The sequence below is a fragment of the Scyliorhinus canicula genome, chromosome 4 (assembly GCF_902713615.1).
Source record: "Scyliorhinus canicula chromosome 4, sScyCan1.1, whole genome shotgun sequence".
In the NCBI taxonomy this organism is placed as follows: domain Eukaryota; kingdom Metazoa; phylum Chordata; class Chondrichthyes; order Carcharhiniformes; family Scyliorhinidae; genus Scyliorhinus; species Scyliorhinus canicula.
Window position 1 is genome coordinate 158,016,758 of NC_052149.1, and position 8,410 is coordinate 158,025,167.

General features: G+C 49.7%; 1 long non-coding RNA gene across 1 annotated transcript in view; it reads left to right on the plus strand.

Moving 5' to 3' along the window:
• Positions 1–2,962, plus strand: part of LOC119965118 — a 62,354-nt gene extending 59,392 nt beyond the window's left edge. The window contains exon 3 of the long non-coding RNA XR_005460432.1: positions 1,341–2,962. This is a non-coding gene — a long non-coding RNA (uncharacterized LOC119965118). The remainder of the gene's footprint in view (positions 1–1,340) is intronic.
• The last annotated feature ends 5,448 nt before the right edge of the window (positions 2,963–8,410 follow it).

Here is an 8,410-nt window from a genome sequence, read left to right on the forward strand (position 1 = left end):
GCGAGATTAGCAGCAGAAATGGCAGATGAATATGAACTAGTTCATAAATCAAAGCTTGGTTTCCGACATCAGTTTCAGCCTGTGAGGGATAGAAACTGGGGACATGAGAGATACTCAAGTGGTAAAGGTAAAGGTGATCTGATGGGAGATGATAAGGAGAGTGTACCTCAGATTAAAAAAGAAATCCAGGAGGTTGGAAAAGAAATGAAAAGTTTCAAATGTTTTCACTGTAATAAACTAGGCCATATAAAATCACAGTGTTGGTGGTTGAAGAAAAGCAGTGTGGTAACACAGGATAAGACAGTGGGGTTTGTTAAAGTGGTTAAGGAAAGCCCAAGTGAAGCAAAGGAGGTGCAAAAGATTGTACAGCCTGATCAAGAGGTGATTGATAAGAAGGTGCCAGATCCTTTTAAAGAATTTACTTGTGTGGGTAAAGTTTACTCATGTGTATCAGGAGGACCAGGTAAAGAAGTCACAATTTTAAGAGATACGGGAGCTAGTCAATCTTTGATGGTAAGAGATGAGGAGTAATGTAGTCTGGGAAGAATGTTGCCAGAAAAGGTGGTAATATGTGGAATTCAGGGTGAGAGGAGTAGCGTTCCATTATATAAGGTAAGGTTGGAAAGTTCAGCAAAGAGTGGTGAAGTGGTAGTAGGAGTAATAGAGAAACTATCTTGTCCAGGAATACAGTTTATCTTGGGTAAGGATATAACTGGATCGCAGGTGGGAGTGATGCCTACTGTGGTTGATAAGCCAGTGGAAAATCAGACAACTGAAGTGTTGAAGGATGAATATCCTGGGATTGTGATACCAATGGGTAGTAACAGTGACAGGGGAACTCATTTCACTAGCAAATTCACCAAAGCCCTAACAGAAGCCATGGGATTTGATTGGAAATTGCATATATCATATCAACCATAATCCTCAGGAATGGTGGTAAGGGCGGATGGAATAATTAAACCTGCAGTTACAAAAGTGTGTCAACAAAATGGGCTGCTATGGCCAGATGCCATACCCATAGTAATGTGTGCCCTGAGAAATCAGAGAAATCGTAATACGGGTTTAACCCTGTATGAGATATTAATGGAACATTCCATGACAACTGGAACTAAACCCCCAATGACCCCAGAGGCAGTACCCTTAATATGGGCAGATGAGGCATCACTAAAATATGCCCAGGCCACGTGTGAAACCGCTGAAAAAAAAAAACAAAAAAAAAAACATGAAAAGGTGCAAAAGGCAAAAGGCTCAGATGCATCCAAAAGAGGGAAATACACACTCTTTAAACCTGGAGATCAAGTGTATGTGAAAGCACTAAACAAAGATTATTTTTCTCCTAGGTGGAATGGACCCTACCAAGTGCTGCTAACAACCCGAACAGCCGTTAAAGAAAAAGAAAAGCCAGATTGGATCCACGCAACTTGTGTAAACTACATCATATGGAACTTTGAGAGTACTAGCGAAAAGCTGACCTGAAGAGAATGATGGCGCTGCTGTGCTTATATATTATCATATTAATCCAACATAATGTAGAGGGTAAACTGAACACAAACACCTTGATATACATGTCCCATTCATATGCAGAGAGGGTAAATAAATTCAGTTATTGGATTTGTACACAAATTCCCAGGTGCTCTGGGGAGGGCTTCCCTGTGCGACCTATCCCATTCGCCAGTAAAGAGATAGCAGAATGGGCTCTCAGACAAAATAGTACAGGACGTGGTGAAGATACACAGAATATGTTAGATTGGAGATTAGCTTGGATACGATATGAATAAGTTTGAGGAATGGCGGGGGCCTAGGTTTAATGTAACAAGTCAACTGCCCTGGTTGATCCTTCCCAATTATACTGGAGTCCCAAAAGGAAGTATTGCTTTAAGAATCAGAAAACATATGGGACCCACTCAGTAGGCACGAGTCAGTGTCATCAGACCTTGAATTGGCAACCCCCTATGTTCCACCTTACAGTTAAAGGACTATTCATCTTTGATTGGTCAGGAGTTGAAAATCAAACTAGTGGAGGCTCCTGGGAAGGGGATCGATTAGACTAATGATGACTGATAGTAAAGGAAACCTGACCACATATAACGGCACGTATTTTATCTGTGGCCACACCATAAAATTGGGAAGGCTCCTGCTATTTTGAACACGTAGTCCCTTATGTGCATCACATTCAGCAATTGCAGGACCATCTCCATCACAGGACGACACAAAGTGTTCTAACATGGGCAAAAATGCCGGGAATAATGATACCAGTATTATGAATAGCCACTAATGCATACAAACTAAATGAACTACGAGACATCCTTGAGCAGGTAGTTAATGACACTGGAGAAGCTGTTAACCAGACAGAAACTGAGATGGTTGGTATAAGAGCGGTTGCCCTGCAGAATAGAATGGCTCTTGATTTTGTTAGCTGAAAAGGGAGGTACTTGTGCCCTGATTGGCAGTGACTGTTGCACATACATCCCTGATAACTCAGAGAAAATTGATAATCTGGTGGATCGCACTTGTAGAGAAGTAACAACATTGCATGAAAATGAGGGATGGGACTTTAGCTTTGATCGTCAGGACAGAGGATTGTGTTCTGGATTATAATAGCCATAGTAATCTTGATTGTCGTATGGTTATTGTTTTAATATTGCGCAATAAATTTTCATTGTACTTACACGGGAGAACAGCCCTAGCCACCTTGCCTCCTTGCTACCAGGCTCATAACACACAGGGAACTGTCATACATCCGTTCCCCTTACATTATAAACCGCCCTTCCCTACAGAGGACATGATAATTTACTAAAAGGTGTTGATCAAAAGATCAACAAGGAGGGAATTGTGGAAGGGAAGTCAATGAGTTACCAATTTAGAAGCATGCTGGGAATATTGACTACATTTTAACACTGCTTTTAGCCAAATTAAGTAGGTCAGGTAATGTAAACTATGTTGTACTGGCCTTATTATGATAAATTGTTCTTCCGAAGGACAACAAAATGCGTACTCGAATTGTTTTTAAACCAAGGGCAAAAACATTCATATTTCCTCTTGCGTATGTGCCCAAGCTTTATCTCTTCAAAGTTGTTTATTTCACACTATAAATAATATGGTTTTCGACTCATAAGTCAGAGAGCTTTTTGCAGCTGGTGCAGTTCTCTCTCCACAAATGCATTTGTGTTAATGAATTTCCTTAAATCGAACCTCGAGGAATTTGTCTTCATTATGATTCCCACGACACTACCTTTGCTTGGAGTCTCAGTATACCAATAAAACAAACTAATTTACAAACTGACAGCCTCTTAAAGGGGCATCGCAATTAAGAGCAAGCACTTCAGTGGAAACTGATCAAAATTAAAGTAGCATTTAAGACCATAAGACCATTAGACATAGGAGCAGAATTAGGCCACTCGGCCCATCGAGTCTGCTCTGCCATTCAATCATGGCTGACATTTTCTCATCCCCATTCTCCTGCCTTCTCCCCATAACCCCTGATCCCCTTATTAATCAAGAACCTATCTATCTCTGTCTTAAAGACACTCAGTAATTTGGCCTTCTGTGGCAAAGTGTTCCACAGATTCACCACCCTCTAGCTGAAGAAATTCCTCCTCATCTCTGTTTTAAAGGATCATCCCTTTAGCCTCAGATGGTCTCCTCTGGTTCTAGTTTTTCCTACAAGTGGAAACATCCTCTCCACATCCACTCTATTCAGGCCTCGCAGTATCCTGTAAGTTTCAATAAGATCCCCCCTCATCCTCCTAAATTCCAACGAGTACAGACCCAGAGTCCTCAAATGTTCCTCATACGACAAGTTCTTAATTCCAGGAATCATTCTTGTGAACTTCTTTTGAACCCTTTCCAAGGCCAGCACATCCTTCCTTAGATATGGGGCCCAAAACTGCTCACAATACTCCAAATGGGGTCTTACCAGAGTCTTATACAGCCTTATATTCTAGCCCTCTTGACACGAATGCTAACATTGCATTTGCCTTCTTAACTGCCGACTGAACCCACACATTAACCTTAAGAGAATCGTGAACAAGGACTCCCAAGCTTCTAATTTTCTAAGCATTTCCCCATTTAGAAAATTGTCTATGCCGTAAATTCCTCCTTCCAAAGTGAGTAACCTCACACTTTTCCACATTGTATTTCATTTGCCACTTGATTGCCCACTCTCCTAGCTTGTACAAATCCTTCTGCAGCCTCCTTGCTTCCTCAATACTACTCGTCCCTCTACAGATCTTTGTATCATCTTGGGGGCTGATGATGCACTCCAGCCCCTGTGGCATGCACCAGCCGTGGAAGGCCTTGAGTCTACCAGTGGACATTACATACTTCCTCTCCAGGAACACTCCGGCACAAATATATTCGTGGAAGAAGGCTAAATTACACCCTCAACTGCCCACTGTCTTGATCTGATAATAGCAAGGCCCAGGAAATGGCCTACAAGGGGGTTCTCCACCCATCCTTCTCTACACAGGTTGGCCAAAGATCAGTCTGTTGGCTGACACCAGATTCGCAAAACGCAATTGGGTGCAACACCAAAATCATGCTCTGGTACCTCGACAGCGACGTCAATGTATTCTACTCGTAAGTAAACATCGTTCGCATATCATTAGTGAGCCTGACCCGGTATTCTCCAGGATGCCCACCATGCTATGCCTCCGCCGGCAGGAATTACCACCAACAAGATTCCCTTGTGATTTTAAATATCGGGAAACAGGCGGCGTGGCCGATGAGAGAGAGGAGGTTGGTCATTCAGACCGGGGGGGGCGGGGAGGGGGGGGCGTGGGATGTCTGCCAGGCCCCGGGGGGGGGGGGGGGGGGGGGGGGGGGGGGGGTGATGACCAGTAGAAGGGCCGTGGGGCCGGGGTGACTTCCAATAAGACCAGGTTATCCAGCCACGGACCGACGTTGCCGTGGCCTGCAAGGCAGCCAACTTGCTGTGCACCCCACTGACCACCCACTGTATCCCGTGATTGTGCCAAGTGACACCGACCTTATGGGTGCCCCACCCTCACCATCCCTGCACTCACCCTCCTCCCCACCATACCCGCCCTTCATCCTCCCCCCACCCTTCACACCACCACCCACGAACTGTGGTTGTAGAGATGGGAGCAGAGGGAGCGGGGGGTAGGGAACATGCGGGGGGCAGGATCTGCAGTGCAGGCTGGAGCACCGTGTAGCCCGGTGGACCTGGTTGGGCATGGGCATACACACCATGCTAACATGTCTGACTGTCACCCCCTGCAGTCAATGGACTTTGGAATTCAGCCAGGTATCGTGGCCTTCATCCTAGTCGTCGCAGCTGTACGAGCTGGAGCTACTTGGGGAGGACCCTGCAGCAACAGAGCTGGTCCAGAGGAACAGGAGGAAGCCGATGAGGATGGAGAGCCGGCTGCCCAACAGGCCGAGGAGGAGGAGATGGGAAGGAGAGGCCACATGAACCCCGTGTGTTCTACCAGCGCCTGTCATTTGAAGACTTGCTGGACCGGGCAGGCAGTTGAAGACTCAGGCTGAGCAGGGGGAAAAGTGAGACATATCTGCCAGATAATGGCATAAGACGCACCGCGGGGGTATCGGGGGAAGACACCCATTCCCGGTGACCATCAAGATGAACTTTTACATCATGGGATCCTTCCAGGTGCTGAATGGAGACCTGTCCGGAATCTCTCAGACTTCAGTGCAGAGGTGCATCCGTACCGTCACGGAGGCCCTATATGTCCAGACGGCACAACACATCAAATTCAATGTTGACCGAGCCCACTAGGATGCCCTGATTGCGGGGTTCGCCATCATCGCCAAGATGCCCCGGATCCATGGGGTGATCGATGGGATGCATGTCCCCTGTGAGTACCAGCGCATGACAGACTGGTCTGCACAAACCGAAAGGGGTTCCCCTCGATGAACAAGCAGCTGGTATGTGACCATGAGATGCAGATCATGTACATCTGCGCCCGATATCCAGGCAGTGTGCATGACGCCTTCATCCTGACACACTCGATCGTTCCTGACTTCTTCGAGACAAACTCCTGTCTGAAGGTTTGGCTCCTGGGTGACAGGGGCTATCCACTGTGGCCATGGCTGATGACACCATTCCAGACGCCACAGACGGATGCACAGACCGGCTACATGACACTCAGACAGGGGTATGATCGAGCGCTGCTTCAACATCCTGAAGATGTGGTTCAGGCCTGGACCACTCTGGAGGGGCCCTCCCATATAGTGCTAGGAGAATCTCCCACATTGTAGTGGCCTGCTGGGTCGTTCACAACATCGCACAGCAGAGGGGCGATGTGCTGGAGGGGGATGGTGAATGCCAGGCCTAGTCCGACAAGGATGCAGGGGAGGGGGAGGATGAGCAGGATATGGGGCCCGGGAGGCTGCATAACGTGCGCGTATGGGCTGGCACGTATGGGACGCTTTGATCGCCTCCAGATGACCGACTAGAGGGCCTGGCCATTGTCATGCCCCCCCCCCATCCCTGGCTGACCATCTCCTTCCATGAACACTATTCCCCCCCCCCCCCCCCCCCCCCCCCCCGGAAGCCCCTCCGTGATACATACCTGCTTCACTGCAGGGTTGGGCCCTGGGTTGACAGTAACATCGGGTCTGGCCCATGGGATGGATGATGATGACAACAAGCTCTGCGATGAGTTCTGCTGCTCTGCACCGTTTGACAATATCTGACTCCTGTAACACTTTCCACTGTCCACCCGGGTGATTCCTGCATGTGAGCTGGCCATTCCAGCACACAGTCCACCGAACCCTTGGGGTGCTGGAGGTGGGGCCAGAGGCAGGGGGGAGGCGGGTGGAGAGAGAGATGGGGTGGGACACTTGTGTTGTGGGCACTGGCTGAACTGGGGTCTCTGCACCTAATCCATCCCCAATGTCTGCCCCCTGTGCCCCTTCTGTGGCCAGCTCAGACCAGCCCATCCCTCACACCCTTCTGACAGAGCACCGAGACAGGTTGTAACGTGTGACTAGGTGTTTAATGTGAACAAATGAGCATATATACAGCTTTGTTCCCTCGCCCCTATTGCTATCCTATGTGGTGCACCCGTGCCAATTTATCTGCTGCCTACTTTTCTGACAATACGGACCCTAACGCTACGCTTAGGGGGTCCCTAGTCCTGGCAGCTCGTGCCCGCCCCGACCAGGGTCTCGATACTCGAGGCCCACCTCACTCTGGGACTGCGTCACATCACGTTATGACAGCGCCACCTCCCTCTGAGTCTGTGCCACATCGGCCATCACACTGGCAATGTCACCGATCCCTTCAGCCATGACCCGTTGTGACTGGGCCATGCTCTGGAGCACTGCTGAATTCTCCAGATTGCCCTGGTACATGGTAGTCCATGATAGGTCAACCCTGTCCTGGGCCTTGGTCACCATCTGCACAGAGTGCCCCAGGCCTTGGACATCCTGACCCATGGCCAGAATCGTCTACCCCAAGGCCTCCATTGTAGACGCCATCCATGCATGGCCGGGCCTGCTCGTGCAGCCGGTTTGACTCTTCCAACTGCACCTGTCGTCACTGGATGGTTTCCGACACCCCCTCATGCAGACCCTGGCTATGTGACTGCATCTCCACTATAGATGGGATAGGCCTTTCCAGAAGCTCAAAGCCCATCCAGACGGCAGCTAGTCCCTCCGGTCGACCACCCTCTGACTGTTTCCCCCCTCCCCCTCAGGGGTTCCTACATCCACCTGCTGTACCGCTGCATGTGTGTGATGTGCACCAGATAGTGCCCCTGTCAGCTCTCCACTAAAGTGCCCAACTGAAGTGACTGTCTCCGGGATGGTGGAGGGTATTGGAGGAAGCTGTGAAGGGAAGTGAGTGTCGCCCCCCGGACTGTGCTCCGCGATGTCTCGGGCTGCGGGTCAAGGTCTTCTACCAGTTTCCGTCTCCTCCTCGCTGCTCCCCTCCTGGAGTTCTGGTCAGGAGCCAGAAGGCCCCGTCTCATTGCCAGGTGATCCTGCAAGACACGAGACCAGATGCATAATTGGACAGCGGATTGGGGTGGTGGTGGGGGGGCGCGGTGTAGGGTGGTGAAGATGATGGTGGAGGGGGTGGGTGGGGTCGGATGCATGGGTGGTTGGAGTGGTAGTGGTGAAGAGGTGGAAGTGGGTGTGGCATGAGGTTGGTGACACATGTGCCATGGGGAACCTCAACTCAGCGCGGTCTAACTTCCTCACCCGATGCAGACCTCCGCTCGGTGACACTCTCGCCGGACCCACCGATCAGGTCCAGTGCCTTCTGCTCTGCAGTGTTGAGGGGTCGCAGATCTGGCGGTCGCCCTCCCCTTTTTTCCCCTCTCCCGGTGATTTTGGGCTGACCTCCTGGGGTGGTGGTGGGGGGGGGGGGGGGGGGGGAGAGAGGGGGGTTGGTGGGGAAAGAAAATGCACAGTGTTAGATAGT